Genomic DNA, 12990 nt, shown 5'->3' on the forward strand with positions numbered 1-12990 from the left:
TTATGTAAAGGGATCCATGTATCTTAGACACCCTTGAAAATCTCCATATATACTGGTTGCCTCAACAAAATATTTATAATGCCTGATTTCACCCTCAAAAGTGTCCCATTTTGGACAATAAACTATATGGTGTCTACTCTATAAAACCTAGGGAAAAAAAAACCTAGGGAAAGCCTACAAGTGTCCTACCTACTTAGGTTTCTTTCTGTTTTGGGAAATGACATATGAAATCACCTTTAGAATTTTAGTTTCTTTTGAGACTTATTTTTTTGGATCTTAAACACAAGCATTTTTTTCCATGCATTATGTTAGACTTATTTGTGTAGGGAGTTTCTTTCCTTCCTTTTAAAAATAAACTTCTTTTCATGTAGATCTACCTACTTACAAATATTTATTGAGCATATGCATGACACAGCTTATTATCCAGCCCAGGTAATATTCTGAAACATACTTTTTTTTAGTGTATGTGCTGCTATAGCAAGCACTGAAACATACTTGAAAGCTCTTATTTGCCTGAAAAATATACTCTTTCTATGCTGCTATTTTGATAAGCCTTTTTGATTTTGAAGTACACACAGTCTTTAAATCAGCATAAAATGAGGCAGTTCTCCGGGCTAGGCATTTGGAGACCTGGGTTCTATGCCCAGCTGCTAATTAACCATGGAAGGCAAGGAAGGCCTTTGCCCCTCCACGGACCCAGTTTTTTCATCCATAAAATGAGAGCATTGGATGAGATAATCTCTGAGGCTCCTTTCGGCCCTAAAATTCTATGATCTGATGAACCATCTCGTTTCAATTGATTAAAACGAGTGTTAAGAGATTTCCTAAAGTAAACAAGCCAGGCATGATTCCAATTTGTTTTGTTTTCCCATTTTTCTTTTCATTCAATTTTCCATCTCAGAGCATTTGGGGGAATGCAAAGTGAATACTTCCAAACTGTCGTTTAGAAATGACACCTGAAATCTGCTCCACACAGAGGGCCTCACATATTGCCCTTTTCAGGTCAGACAGTTTAAATAAAAGTAAACCGAATCTGCGAAAATAGTTGCCTTAGCTTTAGCCATGTAGGGGCTCAGCCATCTATTTTGTTGAGTTTGTTGTCTTATAACTGCAATTTGGGAGGATAAAAGAAAACAGTATTGATAGAAACATAAACCATAACATTCTCACCACCAACCGAGGGGTGGGTTTGCCCAGGGACTCTCATGTCACTGCTGACCCAGCCCTTCGTGGACATTCTCATCTCTCCGCACCAAATGACCTCATTTGTTGGCTCAGTGGCTTAAAAGAAGCATTGTGTTTCCCACAGATGAGCGTCATATCCATAGGGATTACTGTGGCAAAATCTTTCAGCTCAGTGTAGCCTTCTGGCACAAGTCACTTTCATTTGAGCAAAACGCATAGTCAATTTATGACCAACACAGACATTCAAATCTTCAATTTATATGGTAGGAGCCAAATTCAAATTCTCTTAGTGACTTCTGTTTTTAAAAAAATGTCATGGATGTGAAAGTATTTTAAAACCATTTTAAAGACTACAAGTCAAACATTAGAAGAATCAAAAAAGAATTTGCATTTTGATTTTATATCCAGCTGGTGCTCAATGTGTTTATCTTGGTAGGGAGAGGGGGCAGGTGAGAGATAAAAATAGTAGTTAAGATAAAAGAATGATCTGGGTATGAAAGTTTTAAATAAATGAGAAGAAGTGGATGGCAGAATTGAAAATGTGTATGCTCCACGGGAAGCAGGTGTGGGTACAGAGGGAGCCACAACTCACCAGCTACGAAAAGCAAAATAGAGACATGAAAACAAGCTAATACTCATTAAGCTCCTTAGCTTACCCTCAAATATCAAGGTTAGAATTTAGGGCTCTCTTGGGAGTACTAGGAAGAATTTCAAGATGGCCACTGCAGAGCCTTAAACCAAGAGCAGGGCGGGGGGCAGATGTACCCATGATATACCTAGGAAGCTGAGCCCGTGCCAGTATAGCCACACCCACATGAGTGCCTATCCTCTGATGAGTTTACAACACTTCTGGAGGTCTGTAACACCACCTGGCCTTTAAGATGAGGACCCTGAATCTCAGAACAGTATTACATCCCAGGCCATTCAGCAGGGTTGACAGACTACCTATCAGTAATGGGCCTAATGCTTTCCATCACAGTCAGCCATTCTACACTGTCCAAAAATCAGTAATACTGTATCATACATGAACTTTCAGTTCCCTAGAGATCTAGACTTCACTCAGTAGCCTACCTAAACATGCCCTAGGTCTTTTATCTATGCTTTGCTCATAGATTTTCTAGTATAAACTAAATGAATATGGCATGGATATTCATGGATGAACATGGCATTTATTGAAATGACAGTAATACTGTACTTTAGTATTTGTTTTGCATTTTTAAATACTTATATTTTTGCATACTTATATTTTTCTAAAGGATCTTAATTATAGGGTGCTTTGTTTTGTTTTGTTTTGTTTTGAGATAGGCTCTCACTATGTAGTTCAGGTTGGTCTTAAACTCACTATGTATCCCAGACTGACCTGAACATCACCAAGATCCTCCTGCCTCAGCCTCCAAAATGCTGAGCTTATAGACACGTGCCACCATGCCAGGCAAGGGTGTTTTAAATTATACTCATGATTGATAAATACTTAGCAAGCCTGAACCTGACGCAGGACAAGATGCCAGCATTCATTCAAAACCATTCGCTCAGCACTGTACTGGGCACTGCAGTTCATGAACACACACAAGTGCCCCTGGGAAGTTCTTTCCCTTAAAGTCCTTCCCATCTACTAGGACCCTGGTGGAGAAAGCGGATCAGTGTCAGCATCACAAGAACAGGGTACAGGCAAGAGTCAGCATGGAACTGGAGAAGGCAATCAGACAGGGGCCTTGGGGCAAGTTTCCAAAGAAGATCATACTAGTGACTAAAAGGTATTCCAATGAAAAATGGGAAAAGTTCACAAGCAGGCTCAGCATCTGAAAATGTCCACACATTATTAAGTGGAGGAAGGAGGCACGTGTTGGTGTGATAGGAAGCAAACAGCGATGACAGAAGCAGACCATCAAACAACCTATCTACAAAGTCCTGGACCCTGGCTTTCTCCTTCAAGCTTAGAGGACTCACTATGAGAACTACTTGGCATTCTCATCAAAAAAGACCTGGGTCTCCACCAGTTAGAAACTGGAACCCTGGGCATCAGAGATTAAACATTGGCCCCAACCATCCCAGTCCCACCCAGTCTCAGTTCTCTATAATTACTTGAGACGTCCCAAGGTTCTGGAGGATAAAAAGGGATAGGCTTCGTGGGATTTTCATGCAGACTGATTTCATACCTCCATGGTACTCATAACTCCTGGTTCCCTAGTGTCGCCCTCACCAGCCTTCCCATGCAGTTATAGGCATTCAGCCTGCTTTGCGCAACTGATCAAGATCTGCAGGTCTTGAATGGAGGATGCGGTCCCTTTGGAGTCAGAGTACTTTCTGTGGCTTAATGAATCTCTTAAGTCACTCTCCCTGCAGTCCATCAATCTAAGCCCTGCCAGAGAAGCCATTTCTCAATCCCAAGCCCTCTCTACTTTGCTGTTACTTCCCTAGTACAAGATTTTGTCCTAGACGATTGCACCAGCCTTCAGGTTGATCTCCAGCCTTAGTTTTCCTTTAGTCAAAGTCATCCTGCACTCAGCTCCCTGAGCAACGTACATAAAGCACAAATCTGACCAGTCCCAATAGCTGCTTAAAGAACTCCCCATTTTCTACTTGATTGCATCCAGACTTATTGACAGAGCAAATAAGGCCACCTCAAAGCCTGTCCGAGCCTACCTGTTCTGGCCTGATGTTCACCTCTATTGCCAACTTCCCTTGACATTTCTCTAACTTCTGCTTGTCCTATGACATGCATTTCTTATCTGTTCCTTCTGCCTAGACGTCTCCTCTCATTCTTTTCTAGTTGACTCTGACTCAACCTTAAAAAGTTGGTTTGGTTGCCATCTTCTCCAGAAGACTATCCTTTGCTCCCCCAACCTGTGATCAGTACGCCTCCTCTGTGCTCCCCTAATCACATCATTGTTATTATCTATGTGCTTGCCACACCTCTAGACTATGGTTTGAGAAGTCTAATCACCTCTCATGTGTCTCAAAGTTTGAGTGCTTACATTCCCTGGCATGAAAATGTGTCCATTCCACGGACTTTTAATTGAGGCCTCAAGATAGAAAGGAAGAAATTCTGAAGCATGAGTAGTAACTACTATTAAATAGTTATGAGGCTATAGAAAAAAATAACTTCCTTTCATTTTTTTCCCCGACTACTCAACACTAGAACACTTTCTAAGTACTGAATCTATCCTGTGGACATCCATGGAGAAAGGAAAGCTGGTGGTGTTCGCTCTACCATGGATTTCCTACAGAAGAGGGTTTCATAATGACCACGCCTTTGGGAAAGTCTAAAACCATTAGGAGTTCTCCAATTCCCCAGGACAAAGTAGGCTACGTGAGGCAACTGTATTAAGACAAAATTGACAAGGTACCAGCGGCCCTAATGCCTCTTCCTCTCCACCCCAAAGTTGTTAAAAGGCAACCATCCATTCTGAGATGGCATGAAAGTCTCATTTGAGGTGGCAAGACAGCCAGAAGGGTGAAGCCTTTCTCTTTGTTTCCCCTCCCTTCCTTCCTGGAGTATAGCTCAGGACTAATTTGAAGACGAGAAACGATTCCAGTGCCTTGTAAATTGCGATCCACATTACGACTCCTAGCAGCCACAGCTCAGCACAGTTAGAAGTCAATTAAGGGAGGCCCAGGATTAAGACATCATGGAGACTGAATTATCTCACGCCAGCAGGAAGGAGTCATTTCTTCAGTTCAGGTTCATGGTCTTTGGAGCAGAAGTGGTTTTGAACAGGAGAGAAATGCAGGTAATTGTGAGCTGCTGCTTTCTGCAAGACAAGAAAATAAAGAAGATTGCAAACTAAATGTATAACCAGCTCTTCAATTTTCCTTAACTAAAGAATTTATTTTTAAGTATATTTTGGGCACAAGTTTGCGGCCTGTGGGTTCATTGGGGAACAGCTAAAAATACCAAAACATGGAAGAAACCACATCACCCTGCAGTTCCCTCCATATGTTTTATTTTCTTTCCCTGTTTATAGGATAAAATAGGTGAAATAAAAGTAAAAGTTTAATTACAAGAAATAAAGTATCAGCAGTGAAGTTCACAGCTAGTTTCTGTACTTGCAGTCATGTAGCATGTTCCTACGATACAACAGTAGGTTTTTGATTGTGCAGTAAAATAATTCCAACAATAAAAACCATTAGTATGCAGGTGTTCTACAATTTTCTCAGGGAGTTTGCAGGAGCTGGCATGCATTTGATAAATGCACTCCCAAATCCCAAGCTCCTATGTAGAGGCATGTGGCTTCACACAGAAAAGGCTTCTGCACACCTGCAGTAATCAAGCCCAAGCCTAATGGGAGGTAAGGGATTGACGCGACACACACCTTTCTCTCCTTAGTGTGAATGCTGCAGTATTAGTGAGGTCTCACATGCAGAAAGGCAGTATTGTCAGTTGTAACCTTACCTACCCACATTTTTAGTAACTATCACTTTAGAGATTCCTATGCAATGCCTCAACTCAAGAAGCAAGTCACATTCCAAATTATTGCAAAATTTAAAATTATACCACAGCCTTTAAAGTAACTCTATTGCCATTATAGTGAGGAGATACAGTTAGTGAGCAAGTATTTACCATGAAAGTTCTTATGATGAGCTCTTGCACTAGGCTTGAAAATGAAGAGGATGTGAATTTATATCAAGAGCCTTGCACAGGACTCCCCGGACCAGCAGAATCCTTTTACAGGGACCTTTCGAGCATCACTCATATTTAAAGCAGCCTGAGCCGAGCCATGCGTGGGCATGGGCAAGAGCCTTTGCCCTTCTTGGAAGACACAGCTGCTCTAGAGTGTGTGCAGCCTGGAAACCAAACATCCAAACTGCAGCAGCACCCCATGTATACAATACGCACTGCACAAGGACTGATCAAAAACATGGTAAATATTGATTTTTAAGAAAAAATTATTATAGTCAAAGACATATTACCATTAATGCTTCTCAAAATCTCACATGTACACACACACACACACACACACACACACACATTTCAAACACACTTATCCCTCTTACTACTTTCTAAAACAGTTCTGGAAGTCCTCTTTAATGAGTGTCCTCACGAAGTGTGATAAATATATGGCGAATGCTACTGCCAAGTTCCATCCAACCAAAAGGCAGGTTTGTAAAACATAGTCTGTCCTCATCCCCCTTATTCACTAGATCTTGGACATGCAACTTCTGCTCTTCCCCAAAGCCAAAATAACTTTGAAAGGTAAATATATATTCACCATATATTTCTATCATGTTCCATATATATCATAGAATTTCATGGGGGAGATTATTACATTCCTGCCTTTTAAATGTTAGCAGGGTATTTTACTTCTGCTGTGTTGTTAGCCAGGCTCCCTTTAGCTCTACAGCACAGGAAATGTAGGAAATTCATCCCCAGGAGGTCCTCTAGCGAGTCCTTTCCCAGAATCAACAAGCAAAATCTAGGTGGTTACAACTCACCCTTTAGAGCCTGAAGAATAGTTAGAAAGGGGAGTTAGAAAGTAGACTTAAAAGAGAGTCCTGTTCCAGGACCAAAACTTTTCCAGTGAGATTTCCCTGGGGTCCTAGGTGAATTAACTGGAGTCCTGGCAGAGTCCACAGATGTGATCAGGGTCTTGCTACCATTTCCCACACCAAACACTTTCCCTTCACCACCACCCTGTCATCTTGTCTGTGAAATCTGTTGGCAATTTCAAGTCCTCTTCTTCCCAGAGTGAAACACAAGACAGGTGGTCAGTCCATGAGGTATAAACTGAAGTGAGGGTGTCTGAATGTAACTCTGAAGGAAAGAGCAAAAAGGAAAAAAGAAAAGAAAAGAAAAGAATAGGTTTAAGCCAACATCACTTATGGTCAAGCCAGGAAGATTTAGCAACAGCAACTTCAAAGGAAAGAAGTAGGTTGCAAATGGGAAATGAAGCCAGAGGTCAAAATCCAGGAGGAAACAGGAACAGAATCAGATCAGGAAGGAAGCAGAGTGATTTCAAGCAATTGTTCTGGCTCTCACTGGCCTGCTTTTAACTTACCTGGGTATTTTGATGACCTGATTGTTAGGCCCAGTAATGGGCCGAGGTGTTGGCTTTAACATTCAGAGCTGGAGCTCACACTCTTCTTCCAAAACCTTTTGGTTCTCACTGTACCTATTTTTAAAATGTACTTCTTTACCACCCATGGAGAGGCCAACAGAGGAATAAATGAAATAAACAGGTTGACTTGGATCCTGGAGACCAGTGGTTGAAAACTAAACCTATCTCCTTACTGAAAACTATAGAAGGGGGACATGGTGAACAAAATCCTGACATGCCAAAGGCAACCCAAACATTTTCTTCTGAATTTCTTTTACTTTGCAAATGCTGTATTTTTAAACTAAAGGATAAGAGATTCAAATATTTGAATAGCATCCATAAGGAAACATCCCCAGCCCTTTGCTAAGAGTTGTGGAGATCTCAGAAGATGTCAAGTACTGTCTCTGCTCTCAAGGTTTTTACCCTCTCAGCACAAAGTTAGACTGATTTAAAAAGTGTATGCGACTTTGTTTCAAATGGATTTTTCTAGTTAAGAAACTACCTTCAAACTGCCAGGTTTAAAATGATCACTTATTTACTCATGATTCCATGGTCTACTGAGTCATCTTATCTCTGTCCTCTTTCCTATCTGCTGAGTTCACTTGTATATCAGGGCCTCAGTTTACACAGGTGGCAAGTCAGGGGTGGCTGGATCTTTCTCTTCATTTGAAAAGAAAAACAAGGCAGGCCTATGCAGAGTGGGCAGGCACCATAGTAGAAGCACAGACGCTGCAAGCTTCTCGTGGCTTAGGTTCGCATCTTGACCTTCATTTTGCTGTGCTCTGTTGGTGGAATCAAGTCATGAGTCAACCATAATTCAAAGATGGAAAAGGCAACTCCCTCTTTTTATGAGATAAGCTGCAAAGAATGGGTGCCCAGGTTTAATCTACCATAGTCACCCACCAGTCTAATTATTTATATCCTTCCCATATGCCGGATAAATCTGCCTCCTTCCAAGACAGCCCCAAATCTAGTCATATGATCAAACATAAAGTCCCAAATCTCAGAAACTGCATCTGGCCCAGGTGTAGGTGAGGTTCTCTTAATACAAAAATCTGTCAACTAAGCAAAAACACTTTGTCTTCCTGTTATCTTATACCCAGTGTACAGTGGTGAGATGACAACCATCATAATAGACATCCTATTCAAAAAAGGAGAAATGGGAAGCACATAAAAGTCACTGATCCTAGTAATTTGAATACAGCCATACACATATCATCTTAACAAATAAACTTTTCTACAGATTAATAGCTTTGCATAGCCTGCTTTGCACACTTTGGGAGACCCAAAATCATGTTTTAATTTTGAACCATCTTGGTCCTTTTTAATGGAAGCTTATACAAAGCTTTTCCCCTTAAAACTACGTGGGTTTCCTATGTATCAGGCTATAGTCCAGACAAGGATATGTATACAATTTTTTGATGTAGTCTCTTTTCTTCCTTGTCTTGTGGTTAATCAGGGTCTTGTGGGTTAATACCCTTAAAATTTTTAGAATTAAATTTTGTTTGTCCAGCTGAGCAAATCTACTAGAAACAACTATAATTTTTTCTTAAAGTCTTCACAAAGACCTTAAAGTTACACTCTTGGTTAGATTTTGTAACAATCTTTTGCAAACTGGAGAGAGTGAAAACGAAAAATAAGTTTATTTTCTAGTGTAAAAAGTTCTGAGTCCTCCATGTTTCTTTTATATTTGCTCACAAACTGAATAGCTCTTTTTAGTTCATCCCTCCTTCCCAGATATTATTAATATTAACCAGATTACAAGCATATTAGCCATATTTTTTATCTTCCAACTTACCACATGCAATAGCTTTCTAATTGTTTTGATCCAAAGCCAGTGCCACATGGTTTGTGTTTTTCTTATAGCAGTAACCCATGTTGAAATACCAATTTCTGCTTTCATTAGATTTTTGCTGCCTAAAAACTACATCAATAATTAGTGGCTTAAACTTTATTTGCTCATAGTTCTGTGGGTCAACAATTCGTGTTGGGCCCAACCACATGCTGATTTGACTGATCTGGTTGTACTCATTGCTGAATAACCTGTGGACAGCAGAGAACCACACTGAGCCTCTGATATGGCACCATTTTCTGGAGAACCTGTCAAATACCTAATGACAGGTTGATTACTTTGGACGACCTTCCTGTAACAGAAAACCAATGCTTTGTAGTCACTGGAATAGATGCCCCGCATATGGATTTACCTTTTCTTTTATAGTACTTATCCAAAACCATCATGGACTTACAGAGTGTGCTTTATTCATTATCATATACACAATTTAACTCTTGGCCAAGGAACTGATTTTTTAATAAATAAAGGGTGTCGTGAGCTTATTGTCATGGGATTCACTGAGTTTGATCATCATCCTCACCTCCCCAAAGCAGCCGGCTTAACATGGTGGTGGCAAGGCCTTTGAAAACTCAGTTCTGGTGCCAGCTGGGTGCCAGTGCTTCTGCGGGGATGATATGACATCAGTTAGGATGTAGTAAGTGTTCCAAATTAATGACAATATATGGTATTGTTTCTCCCATAGGCCAATAGCCTGAGACTCAAAAGTTGGAAAAGGAGTGGCTCCTACCATACTACTACTAATCATCTGAATTTTTGCATCCCTCATAACTTCGGGCTTTGACCATTTAGAAGCTTTGTGCTAAGGAGTAATACTCTCTGGAGGGCCCCCATCATGGTTTTATTAAACTGGAAACTCAGAAGGACACCTGGAAGCACAGGCTCTCCATGAGAGTATACCAATAATCAAAGAAGAGATACAGATAACTTTATCGGTTGGGCTGATTGATTCTATCAAGGGGAATTGGTTTGCCTCTTGAGAGACATTTTTTCTTCCATAAACCAATCCTGACAGCAGCTGGGTGTTCTAAAATTCAATTCAGTTCTCAATTCTGTCATTAACTACCTGGAGTTAGCCATCAAACTCCACATTTTAGAAAGTCTATAGTCCTATAAAACTACCTTCACTTCGCATTTCAGTCACAATTATCAAATCCCCAGATCACCCCACACTTCTGTCCAACATGGCTATGAAATCAGAAGTTCTCATGACTCCACTACTCAGGTTCAATAATCGGCTAGAACTCATAGAACTCAGGAAAATGTCCTACTTATAATTGCAGTTTATTATGAAGAATGCAAATAAACAGTCAGGTAAAGTACAAGGGCGAGGTGTGGAATGGTCCCAGATTCAGGTGACCTTGTATAGTAGAGTTCTGGTGCACTGCCCTCCCATGACATAACTGTATCCTCCACCCAGAAGCTCCCAGACCCAGCCATGCGGGGGCTCTTATGGAGGTTTCCTTATGCTGACATGATGGATTACATCAGTGGCCATGGGTGATCTCAATCTCCTCCCTCCCAGAAGTTGGGATGGGGACCAAAAGTTCCAAGTGGCTTTTTCATCTGACAGTCGGGCCCCATCATTAAACTCACTAGGAGCCTGCCCAGAGACTGGGCAAAGCAAAAGGTGCTTTTATCACCTTTATCTCTCTGGGGAAGGGTTTCAGAAACTCTGGGCCAGAAACTAGAGACAGAACCCAAATACTTTCCTTATTGTGGCACACTTGCACACACAACGGGGTGGAAGACTTTCAATCTCTCATTCTGTGTGATAAAAGTAAACAGAGTGAGAGGGACTGTTAACAGCACAGAGCCTTCAGGAGTGAAGGTTTCTAGCCCCCTCCCACCACTAACAAAGAATCAGGGTGGGTTGAGGTGCTTTTTTGGCAAAGGAAATACAGAATTGTTACTGGCAGGGTGAAGTAATAAATACCAACTATGACCGTGTGGCAACTTGCAGAAAAGAGGACTGTTGTACTTACTATTATTTATTCTTTGATTTGAAGTATTTTTCACTTTTCTTCTCTCTGGCTCCTTTACTATCTACCAGAAATTCTGTTCATAATGGTTAAAAGTATATACTGATATATCAAAGGGTGGATATGATTGAACTAGAAGGATGAATGAATATCTCCAAATGAGCAAACTGACACCTTAGACATCTTGACTCCTTTTTTGGGAATGTGCTACAGTGCTTTTAACTTTTAACTGTGTGAAGTAGAAGGAAGATTTTTCTCCTTCTTTTGAAGTTAACCTGGTTAAAAGAGATGCATATGGATGTCGAGTTATCAAGGTATTGCCTGTCCTGGATTGTTTTTATCATCACTTCGTTTAAGCTGGGAACTACTTTTCCTAGACTGCCCTCTTCCAGAGTTACCCCAGGAGGAGGTGGAAGAGAAGCAGCCACAGGGCTGTTAATGAGATGAACTAACGGATTGCCAGAGGCGTCAGGGGGTTCCAGCATCTCCAGGCTCCCGCCGCCTTACGCCCAGGTCTTCTCCATGACACAAGGCTCTGCTAAGCACAGCAGCCCCAGGCTCACCGCCACATGCTGGTGACCAAAACACAGAGCCAGCAGTAGGCAAAGGGAAGAGCTTTCCACAGACCTTCTGTGCTCCCCTTCATGGCTTCCCTTGCACAGCAGGAGGTCTTGCTTCTTAGATTTCCTCAGATAGCCCGCCTACCCAGGGCTTCCAGATAGACAGATGATCCCTCAGCTCCTCTCTGAAACTTCACAGGTCCAGTTTTTCCCAGTATGTAAGGTCTGATATCTCCAATAAATCCCTTATCCCCTAACACCCACTGTGGTTCTGTTTCTTTGACTGAGCCCCAACTGAATCAAGATATGGAAACACAGGTCACAACAATCATCCCCAAAAGTACACTCCAAAGGAGTCTTCCAGTGGAGAAATAATACTTTTCACTATCCATGATGTTTCTTCCCATGGAAGCCCCAGTCTCACACCTCTGCAGACGAGCCTGAGATAAGGAACTGGGTCTGAACAGCTCTGTCCCTCTTTCTTTCCTTGAGACTGAGCTTGCCCCACGGGGAGCAGCTGTTAGACTCCAAATCTGGCAGGGCTTGCCCTGCCTGTGGTGGGGACAGTACTTTCTTCCCATGCTGGAATATAAGGTTTCCTTGCCACTGTCTCTAATATCAGGCTTATCAGACTAAAGATCAGACTTTGGCCATGGCCTGTTCTATTTCTATATATGTCTCAGCTGGCTCTGGACTGAAATGGGGACGACAGTGTGCATCATGGCGTTCCCTTGAACCACTGAAAGGATGACTCAAGGAGAGCCGCCTAGAAAAGGTGCTTCCCAGTGTCCATTCTGCCAGGTCTGGGAGGATGTAAGGGGAATAGGAGAAAGAAACGAGAAGGCAGCGGGAGGAAGCAGCAGGAGCAAAGAGAGGATGTGGTAGACAGGAAAGGGAAGATTAATCTAAGGAATGGAATGAAGCTTCTCCACCAAATGAAAAATAATGAGGGGTGGAGATTGATGAGGGACAGGATAGCGGGTCAGCTGATGAAGGGCCTTGAAGGCTAAATTTAAGTTTTTAATAACATTTACTTTAATTTTGCTCCAATTATTCTGCTTCCTCCTAATATTAAATTTTATGATCAGCTTTACTTCCAATTTAATGAAATATGCAATCAGCTCTTTTATAGATCTCTTTTATTGCTAATATATGCTTCTTACTATCTAAATCAGAGAACCTATCAATAGTAATAACGGGCCTGGCTCATTGCTTTCTCTTTCCCAGCAGTCTTTATCTGACTTTACTTGGAATATATTTGTCCCGCTTACACCATTACCAATATTTCTCAGGAGTAGGACCCCTTTTCTAGGCTAGGAAAATTATTTCTTGGAATTTTACTAAGAAAGACAAGAGAGAGATGGGATGATAGAAACATT

Source organism: Chinchilla lanigera, unplaced genomic scaffold (genome assembly GCF_000276665.1).
Source record: "Chinchilla lanigera isolate Chin_1 unplaced genomic scaffold, ChiLan1.0 scaffold00016, whole genome shotgun sequence".
NCBI classification, from domain to species: Eukaryota; Metazoa; Chordata; class Mammalia; order Rodentia; family Chinchillidae; genus Chinchilla; species Chinchilla lanigera.